The sequence below is a fragment of the Microcebus murinus genome, chromosome 12 (genome assembly GCF_040939455.1).
Source record: "Microcebus murinus isolate Inina chromosome 12, M.murinus_Inina_mat1.0, whole genome shotgun sequence".
Taxonomy (NCBI): domain Eukaryota; kingdom Metazoa; phylum Chordata; class Mammalia; order Primates; family Cheirogaleidae; genus Microcebus; species Microcebus murinus.
Window position 1 is genome coordinate 50,747,672 of NC_134115.1, and position 11,709 is coordinate 50,759,380.

The following is an 11,709-nucleotide window of genomic DNA, read 5'->3' on the forward strand; positions in this document are numbered from 1 at the left end:
TCTATTGGCACTATTTTTCTGACAGCATGTGTTCACTTTACATATCTGTCTCATTTTGGGTGTTCTTGCACTATTTCAATTTTTTCACTCTTATTATATCTGTTATGATGATCTATGACCAGTAATCTTTTATGTTACTTTTGTAATTGCTTGGGGGTACCATGAACTGCACCCATAAAATATGGTAAACTTATTTGATAAATATTAATAGCTATCTTCTGACTGCTCTACCAACTGGCCATTCTCCCATCTCTCTCCCTCTCCTTGGGCCTCTCTACTCTTTGAGACACAATAATATTGGAATTAGGCCAATTCATAACCCTACAATGTCCTATAAGTGCTCAAGTGAAAGGAAGAGTTGCATGTTTTAAATCAAAACCTAGAAATAATTAGTTTATCCAGGAAGGCATGTTGGAAACTGAAATAGGCTGAAAGTTAGACTTCTTGTGACAAATAGTTAACCAAGTTGGTAATGTTAAAAAAAAAAAAAAAAAAAAAAGCTCTTGAAGGAAATTAAAAGTGCTACTCTAGTGATTGCACAAATGATAAGGAAGAAAAACAGCATTATTGTTGATATGGAGACAGTTACAATGGTCTGGATAGATCAAACCAGCCACAACATTCCAATAAGCCAAAATTTAATCCAGGGAAGGCCCTAACTCTATTCAATGCTAAGAAGGCAGAGAGAGGTGAGGAAGCTGCGAAAGAAAAGTTTGAGCTGGTAGAAGTTGGTTCATGAGGTTTAAGGAAAGAAGCTGTTTCCATAACATAATATTGCAAGGTGAAGCAGCAAGTGCTGATGTAAAATCAAGTTAACCAGAAGATCTAGCTAAGATAATTGATAAAGATGGCTACCCCAAACAATGCCTTTTTTAACGTAGACAAAAAAACAAGCAGTCTTATATTGGAAGAAAATGCCATCTAGGACTTTCATAGCTAGAGAGAAGAAGTCAATGCCTGACTTCAAAGCTTTAAAGAACAGGCTGATTGTCTTGTTAGTGATTAATGCAGCTGGTGACTTTAAGTCGAAGCCAATGTTCATTTGCCATTTTGAAAATCCTAGGGCCCTTAAGAATTATGTTAAATCTATTCTACCTATTCTCCATAAATGGAACAACAAAGCCTGGATTACAGCACATCTGTTTACGGCATGGTTTACTAAACATTTTAAGCTTGAGACTTACTGTTCAGAAGAAAAAATTCCTTTCAAAATATTACTGCTCATTGATATTCCCAAGAGCTCTGATGAAGATGTAGAAATAAATTAATGTTGTTTTCATGCTTGATAGCATAACATCCATTCTGCAGCCCATGGATCAAGGAGTAATTTTGAGACTTATTATTTAAGAAATACATTTTGTAGGCTATATCTGTGATAGATACTGATTCCTCTAATGGATCTCGGCAAAAATATTGAAAACCTCTGGAAAGGATCCTCCACTCTAGGTGCCATCTAGAATATTTGTGATTCAATGGAAGAAAGCCAAAATATCAACATTAACAGGAGTTTGGAAGAAGTTGATTACAACCCTCAAGGTAACTTTGGGTTCAAAACTTCAGGGGAGGATGTAACTGCAAATGTAGTAGAAATAGCAAGAGAACTAGAATTAGAAGTAGATCCTGAATGTGTAAATGAATTTCTGCAAACTTTTGATAAAACTTTAACGGATGAGGAGTTGTTTTTTATGGATGTGCAAAGAAAGTGGGTTCTTTTGTTAGAAATAATTTTAATTTTTTTAATTTAATTGATATATAACAGGTATACATATCTATCAGGTATATGTGATATTTTGATAGAAGTACACAATGTGTGCTGATCAAATCAAGGTAAATGGGATATTCGTCACCTAAAACATATATAATTTATTTGTGTTGGGAACATGCCAAATCTTTTCTTCCAGCTATTTTGAAATATACAATAAATTATAGTTGCCCTACTGTGCTAGAACTTATTCCATTTATCTAATTGTATTTTTGTAGCCATTAACCAACCTCTCTTCCTCTCCCTACACCTACCCTTCCCAGCCTCTCTTAACCACTATTCTACTCTCTACCTCCATGAGATAAATTTTTTTAGCCCCCATATGTGAATGAAAACTTGCTATATTTGTCTTTCTCTGCCTGGCTTATTGATACATCATAATTATACTTATTTACCAGGTACATGTGATATTTTGATATATGCATACAATGTGTAATAACCAAATCAGGATAATTAGGATATCCATCACCTCAAACATTTATCATTTTTTTGCGTGTTAGAACATGGTTTCTTTTTTTTTTTTTTTTTTTTTTTTGAGACAGAGTCTCGCTTTGTTGCCCAGGCTAGAGTGAGTGCCGTGGCGACAGCCTAGTTCACAGCAACCTCAAACTCCTGGGCTCGAGTGATCCTTCTGCCTCAGCCTCCCGGGTAGCTGGGACTACAGGCATGCGCCACCATGCCCGGCTAATTTTTTATATATATATCAGTTGGCCAATTAATTTCTTTCTATTTATAGTAGAGACGGGGTCTCGCTCTTGCTCAGGCTGGTTTTGAACTCCTGACCTTGAGCAATCCGCCCGCCTCGGCCTCCCAAGAGCTAGGATTACAGGTGTGAGCCACAGCGCCCGGCCTAGAACATGGTTTCTTGAGATGGAACCCACTCTTGGTGAAGATACTGTAAACATTGTTGAAATGACAACAAAAAATTTATTATATAAACTTAGTTGACAAAGTTGAGGCAGGAGTTGAGGGGACTGACTCCAATTTTGAAAGATCTACTGTGGTTAAAATCGTATCAAACAACTTCATGCAATACAGAGAAATTTTTCATGAAAGCAAGAGTCGATTGCTGTGGCAAACTTCATTACTGTCTTATTTTAAGAAGTTGCCATAGCCACCCCAGCCTTCAGCAACCACCACCCTGATCAGTCAGCAGCTATTAGCATTGAGGCAAGACCAGCAAAAAGACTGTGACTTGATGAAGGCTCAGATAATAATTAGCATAGTTTAACAATAAAGCATTTTTAAATTAAGGTGTATATACATTGGTCTTTTTAGACATGATGCTATTTCACACAATAGACTGTAGTATAGTGTAAACATAATTTTTATATGATTGGTAAAACAGAAAATTCACATGACTGTCTTTATTGCAGTGGTCTTAAACCAAACCAACTATATCTCCAAGGCATACCATTGCTTAATTAAATATTTTATCTATTTAATTAGCAAAAAAGAGTATTTAATTGTTTAAATATGCATTTATTCAGTATTGAGTTCAAGCAATAAAAACAATTATCCATTTAAGTTTTTCATTTTAATTTGTTTATATCCTGGACCCATCTTTTTCCTATTGAAGTTATATACATATTATAATATCTAAAGTATATAGCAGATATCAATGTATTTATGTATATGTGTCAAGTATATATGTAATGGTTTTTATTTGTTTTTTTGACTAGTTTATCTAGTCCTATTCCATTTCCTTTCATACAGGTAAAATATTGAAAAGGTATATGTTTTGATTTATTTTATTTTATTTTTTGAAACAGGGCCTCATTCTTTTGCCTGGGCTAGAGTGCAGAAGCATTCATCATAGCTCACTGAAACCTCAAACTCCTGGGCTTAAGCAATCTTTCTGCCTCAGCCTCCTGAATAGCTGGGACTACAGGTGCAAGCCCAGCTAATTTTTCTATTATTTTGTAGAGACAGGATCTCACTATGTTGCTTAGGCTGGTCTTAAACTCCTGGCCTCAAGCAATCTGCCTGCCTTGGCCTTCCAAAGTACTCGGACTACAGGCATGAACCACTGTGTCTTCCCTGATTTAACTTAAAAATACCTATTAGTATTATTTTTTTCAAAATGTATTTAGCTGTTACAAACTATTTGTAATTTAAGCTAATCATTAGAATTACAATCAGGTTCAACACACACACAAAAAAAAGAAAGAAAAGAAATTCCACTGGTTAAAATTGAATTCAACTTATAAATTAATATGTGGAAAATTGACATGGCATACATAATTCAATCTTAAACTCAACATGGCAGTTATTTTCATTTAGTCAAATCTTTCTTGTAAAAATTTATTCATAGGGATTAAATAATCTAACTGGCTATGATGGACATATATAACAACTATTTATATTTTATTTTTTACTTTGCTAACAGCATGCTTGCTAAACTCTATATTTTAAAAGACAGTATTTCTATTGATTCTGTGCAGTGTTCTCACCATAAAATTATTTCGTCTGTTAATAATGATAGGTTTGTCTTTGCTGTCCAGTAAGTACACATTATTTTTCCTTGTTTATTATACTGAATCTTTCTTCCAGGTTGATGTTCAATTTTTATCATATTCTTGATTTTATAAAAATTTGTCTAAAGTATCACTATTACATATTATGTCACAGTTTGTTTTGAGAAATATTACAAATTTACTATTGTTTTTCTTATTATTTTCTGTTATAGGTTTGCTAGTCTGAGAAGGAAATCTGAGGTCTTCCTGACTCCTTATATGCTCTGAAGAGGTATTTTTCTGTACATTCTGCAACGGCCTAGGCTTCTTCCTTTACCAGAGCTAGTAATTCCAAAATGCTAATCCCTGAGACATTGCTGTGAGGAAACTTCTAGGCTCAATCTTTCCTATTGCCAATTTAGCAGCTATATAAACATTTCTGCCCTTTATAGTATGGAGTACCTATGAAGGTACTCAGTGAATATAAAAAAAGAAATAATAGACATGAATTGGGAAAGAGAGTGAGGGACAAAAGAAATAGTCCTTTTGGCCTTAGAAAGGTGCTTCCTTTTAGTAAAGGAAATAACTTCTGATGTAAGGATCCAAGGTTGTGACTGAATTGCAATTTCCTACATTCCTTCCCTATTTTCCTCAATAATTCATCGTTATTTTGAAGAGTGGAAATTCCTACTCAGGTTTGGAAAACAATTGATCACTGAAATATTGCTTCTATCCTTGTGTTTCCCTGAGCAATTCAGTGGGAAATACTGGGGTGCAGAGCACTCACTGCCAGCTTTCTGTTGAAACCAAAAAAATCAGCAAGAACACAATGCTTTAACTTGTTACAAGTATGTGTTTTTTGACATTGGAGGATTCTCTCTTGAAGATGAATTAATGTCTTTTTTTTTTTACGTTTCTTTCATCCTCTAGTCTACAATCTCATGTGTTTTCAGTTTCACACCAAATAGGTACAATTCTTCCTTAGCGGGGCTTCTCCAAGATTATCATCAGTGCTATTGAAGTTTAAGTCTGAGATTGGACTTTCTTACCGTCATTTTTCAAAGTGCTGCTGACTGTGCTGTCTAAGGAATGGTAACTCACAAATTACTTCTGTGTCTGAAGATGGAAAAAATGTTAAGTCAATTTCTTGAATTAATTAAGAGATAACATTGATATAGGAATAGGCTAGTGCCACAAATAATTATCACTCGAAATTACATAGTCACAAAGGCCAATTAAGGAACCAAATATAGCTAATGAGAAAATTTAATTGATAATGCTTCAAGCTGCTAGCCTGGTCCTGCATTTTTTCTATAGTTAAGTACCAACAATAACAGCAGCAGCAGCAGCAACAACAACAAAACAACAAAAAAGCAACCGAAGTTGGTTGATTTTATATTAGCAGGCTCCTCTGGATCTCAGTTGATATTTATGTTGTTTTTAGCTATATGAATTCTCTTCTTTTTCCACCACATCTATATGTAATTAGTTTGTTAATTATTTTTCCCAATTGAGTATAGTTTCTTTCACTTTTTAAGAATTTTAAATTTCAAAATGGAAGAGAAATATCTATACTTTAAACCTCCTAGTTAAAAAAAAATAAATTCAAATTTACCATGAAGTTCTTGTCTCTCATATTTTCTTTTTGGTAGAATAATAGACTAAATAGACTATATATACTATATATGCTCTATATAGTCTGATGGATCTTCCTGTAGAAAACATCTAAAAATTCTGATTAAAATATATAAGCTATGTCTTGAAGATTAATTGCAAAGCAAGTAACATAGTAAGGAATCTTTATAGCTGAAAACAAAATGAAAGTGGGAACCAAAAGAGAGAAGAATACTCTACCAAAGCTAGCTTTCATATTTAGGGCTGTAACTTTGAGTTTGGTTTTCAAAGCTCCATGGAGCATGGATAAGAGAAAACCTAGAGTGTGTCCAATATGGGGTAGATGATAGGAAACATAGGCATAACATATCACTGAGGGAGCTAGAAATAATTTTACTCTTTCCACACCTGGAGATAGAAAAAAGAGAAAAAAAAATGGCTGGGTGCAGTGGTTCATGCCTGTAATCTTAGCACTCTGGGAGGCCCAGGTGGGAGGATCACTTGAAGTGAGGAGTTTGAGACCAGTCTGAGCAAGAGCAAGACTCTGTCTCTACTAAAAATCAAAAAAAAATTAGTTGGGCAACTAAAAATAGAAAAAAACAAAAATAAATTTAGTGAGCCATTGTGTAGTCCCAGGTACTCAGGAGGCTGAGGCAGAAGGAATACCATTTGAACTCAGGAGTCTGAAGTTGCTGTGAGCTGGGCTGAAGCCAGGGCACCCTAGCCCAGGCAACAGAGTAAGACTCTGTCTCAAAAAAAAAAAAAGGAAAGGAAAGGGGAAGGGGAAAGGGAAAGGGAAAGGAAAAAGGAAAGGGAAAGGGAAAGGAAAAAGGAAAGGAAAGGGAAAGGAAAAGGGGAAAGGGGAAAGGAAAAAGGAAAGGGGAAAGGAAAGGGGAAAGGAAAGGGGAAAGGAAAGGGGAAAGGAAAGGGGAAAGGAAAGGGGAAAGGAAAGGGGAAAGGAAAGGGGAAAGGAAAGGGAAGGGAAGGGAAGGGAAGGGAAGGGAAGGGAAGGGAAGGGAAGGGAAGGGAAGGGAAGGGAAGGAAAGGAAAGGAAAAAAGGAAAGGAAAAAAGGAAAGGAAAAAAGGAAAGGAAAAAAGGAAAGGAAAAAAGGAAAGGAAAGGAAAGGAAAGGAAAGGAAAGGAAAGGAAAGGGAAGGGAAGGGAAGGGAAGGGAAGGGAAGGGAAGGGAAGGGAAGGGAAGGGAAGGGAAGGAAAGGAAAAAAGGAAAGGAAAAAAGGAAAGGAAAGGAAAGGAAAGGAAAGGAAAGGAAAGGAAAGGAAAGGAAAGGAAAGGAAAGGAAAGGAAAGGAAAGGAAAGGAAAGGAAAGGAGAAAAAACAAAAAAAAGGGAGGAGTAGGAGATGAAATTACACATCTCAAAGAATCTGTTCAAAATTCATACAATCTAGTCCTTTTAAGAGTTTACAGTCTGAATTTACATTTGTTACACTGAAATAATTTCAAATAGAAAAGAAGTACTTCTTTTAAAGAAGTACTGGACCGATAGTGTATCTCAGCATGTGACAGAAGAAAACACAAATCCTCTTTGGGGGAACTCACACTCAACTCTTACCTCAAAAAAATTAGTTCATAGGGCCAAAATTGCAAATGAGAAGGAAACAAGGCATCATGAGTGAAACAGACAAAACAATTGAAAACCATATCGAGTCAACAAAGACTTCAGGTATTGGAGACATCAGATTCAGAATATTTAAAAATAATACTTTATTATATAAAAAAATAGAAATGGAAAGCAAAAGTAGGATATTGGAGAAAGAGTCCATAAAAATGTTCATCCATATTTGAAAGATATTATATTATATACTTAGAAGATAGATCTGAAATACATCAAGAATATAGCACAGAAAGAAAAAATATATAAAACATGAAAGATGTGCTACCTAAAAAGTAAAGGTTATCAGGTATCTTTTAAAAATCAGAACATAAAATAATATCTTTAAAATCCAGATGGAAAATAACTGTCAACCCAGAATGCCACACAGAGCAAAAATACACATCAAAATTATTTTCCAAACAAACGTTGAGAGTTTTTCCTCATGGAAGGGATTTCTAAAGAATTTAATTTCATTAAAAGGAAATGAAACATAGACTGGAGTTCTAAGATGCAAAATTGATAAATAAGATTGTAAAATTTTACATAAATCTAAACAAATATTTACTATCAATAAAATTCTGACTAATTTATTTAAAATGTCTTAAATATTTTTATTAATATATTATTCTTAAAGAGAAAAAATATATTCATTAAGCTTTGATTTACATTGAGGAACTATGATGAAATTTCTAAGGTAATAAAGAAGAGAATAAATAGTGTAAACACCTTTCTGACATGTAATGACCAATAACAATGTGAGAAATAATAATACAACAAAAGCTAAGAAAAGCAAGGAAAAGAAAAAGTACAAAATTTGTGCAATTAAATTCCAATTCATCAGATATTGCAATGTCTAAATAAAATAAATTCTCCAATTACAAAAGAAAGGCAGACAGGACTTTAAAGTCTGGTACATGCTCTTTACAAAAACCATCTACAAAATATAAAATGTTTTAATTTACCAGGAAGATAAAGCAATTTGAAATTTGTATGTACCTTATATAGTATAGATTCAAAATATAAAGGGAAAAGTAGCAAAATTACAAAGAAAAAATCAGATCATTATAACAAAGGATTTTAACAACTGCCTAATCATTGAAAGATCAGGTAGACAAAATATCAGTAACTATATTATTTGAAAAATACAATGAATGAGCTTATTACAATAAATATCTATAGAACCTTGCACATAGAGACTAAACTTTCACTTGAAGAACATGCAAAACAATTATGAAAATTGCTCACATGCTGGGCCATAGAAGAGTTCTCAACAAATTTCAAGAGGCTGGTATAATTACAGACCTCATTCTCTTACTGAAATAATCTATGGACCAATGAAGAAAACATAATGGAAATTTTAAAAATATATCAAATAAATGAGGCATCAAAACTTGTGATATACTGATAAACAAGTAGCTAGAGTAAACCTAACCTATTTCCAAGATTTTAAATGGTATGAAAACGCCATAATTAAAAATCGAAGAAATTGATAAGGTTCCCATATTTGGTATGAGGATCAACTGTCAAGTATATTCCATGTAGCTACAGATACCAAAAATAAGGTGAGTAGTTAGAAGTTGCAGCCCAGAAGAATTCAACTTTAAGCAAGGGAAAATTCTTTTACTCCAAATTTAGAATCACTTCATTTATTAACTCTAAATACTATTCATGCCCTCAGTAAATTACTTAAGAAACTCTTTGTTCTTGTCCCTGGAGGATTCTATGATTCTATCATATTTATAGAATACAGAGTTTTGTTTATGTTCTTGATGACCAACACACCCCAAAAAATGAAATATTAAATTGTAGGATTATTTTTCCCAATCCTGAAACATGGGAATGAAAAATTATTATGTAACTCTGAAAGAGAAGTACCTATAATGCAGAAATTATCTGCAAAGATAATCTCTTGAAATACCTTACACTAAGTATAATGATGTTTTGGTTATTGATGTGTCTCTTATTAACTCTATGTCAAACTGGGACACTAGTTAGTATGAGTTCAGCTTCAGTTTACAAGTTCTATACAGCACTCTATGATAGTCATTATTTTCTGAAATTAAAATAATGGCAAAACATGGTAAGACATCATCATACTATCTAATAATCCCACTAGATTATTTTGCGAGAGTATATAAATAAAGTAGATACTGCTCTAAAAGCAATCACAAATTTCAGTGGCTTAATATACTAAAAGTTTATTTCTCACTCGCATCACATCACAATCTAAAGTGGAGAGAGAAGTATAGGGAGACTGCTCCAGGCAGTAATCTGGAATACATGCCCTTTGTATTTAGATTCTCAGTATGACCTTGATTATGCATGGACAGAGAAAGAAAAACAGAGAAGGATTGTATGGGAGGATTTTATGGACTAGGCCTGCCATGGCATATTTCACTTCTATGTGTCAAACTGTACTTAATATCTTATTAAATGATTTTGCATTTCATTTCTGAACTTCATGCTAACATGCATTCTTTAGCCATTTTCTTTTATAAAACTGATACATAATACTGGATACAGATTCAAAAACATAGGTTCATGTACTGACTCTACCACTCCCTCTTGACACTTACTTTCTCTGTAAATCACTTTCTGAAAGATATGCAAAATGACTTTATTAATGTTTAATTATAGTCAAATATACTATCACAAGTATACATATACCAGTATTATAAAGCTCTGTTACATTATGACATAGTCACAAGAGCAAACTCCTATAAATAATATACTGTTCATTAATCTATTTGCATACATGGATGACTTAGACTAGTAAATGAAACAATAAATTATATAAAACAGTGAGGAAAACAAAAAGATCTCAAAGAAAAGTAACAAATGCTACCAACAAGATATAGTTATTTTAAAGTTATATAATTCTTATTTTTAGAACAGTTTTACTAAAGTGTTAATTAATATTTCTTACTCTGTCCCTCCCAAGTGAACTCCTGTTGAGTGCCCAACTCAAATGCCATTTTTGTAATGAAGGTACTCAATCCAACTTCCTTTAAATTTATTACTTTCTTCAATTTTGTCATTGTTCACATTTCTGATTAATAACACATCAGTCTTCCATGCTAAGTTGGAGCTCTCCATAAGATAGAAAAGTATTTGCAAGCTTTGAACATGAAGTAAAACTATCTCTTGGGACACCAGAGATATAGAGAGGTTATTTTCTATCCTATAATACCAAGCAAGGATCATGCAATTCCATTGAGAAACCCCCTAATAAGGCCTTCCTTATTGTGATTCCACGATTTAAGCCCACCTTTAAGGAGAAATTCCCTCACAATGCTCTACCATTGAGCATATTAATGAGTATGGTAAGTCTCTGTTTGGGTATCCCTGGTGAAATCTTTTTGTTATCACATCCTGATTCCAAGGGGCACAAGTCTGAATCTCTTTACTCCCTTCAATCTTCTCCATCTCATTAATTGATACCACCATCCCCCAAATTGATCAAGTCTAAAATTATAGCTTTTATTCTTTTGCCTTCTGTATGAATGAATGACTCTTTTTAATGCTATGTTTAAAGAACATATATCTTGACTTCTCCCTATTTTGGACTATGATATGAGTGAGAAATAAACTTTTATTATAATAAGCCCCTAAAATTTGTGATTATTTTTAGAGTAGTTGACCTATTTTGATTTGTATACCCTCACGAAGTAATAATCTAGTGAGATTATAATACAGTGTGATAATGTCTTCCCATATTTTGCCATTCTTTTAGTTTCAGAATATAATTACTCCACGATAGAGTGTTATATTAAAACTTGTAAACTGAAGCCAAAATCACATAACAGAAATTAAATGTCATTTTATAAAATGAGGCCAAAATTTACATGGAAAAGGAAGCCATAGAAATGTAGGATCATAGGTTACCAGAGACTTTTTTTTAAACTTGTGAAAATAGTTATTTTCAAGCTGTTTCTCTTTTTATGAAATTGTACTAAGAATCTGTCTTATGTCTAAATCTGCTTTATGCAGCTTTATGCTGCAATATGCCACTTTTTTCTCTGTCTTTTGCAATTCATTCAGCTATTTAAAAGCTGAAGTATACCTGATTTGCCATTTCTAGGGACTAATTAGTACTTCCATTAATTGCATGAGATGTAATATCAGGATAATGGCAGTCATCTTGTTTTGGGTCATGAGGCTACTGGTACTCTGGGCTCTATAACAAGTCTTTTCATTACCATGTAATATCCTTTAAGTGGGTTTTTAAATTTTATTTTCAGGTATTAATTGGTGCCCCCTTGAG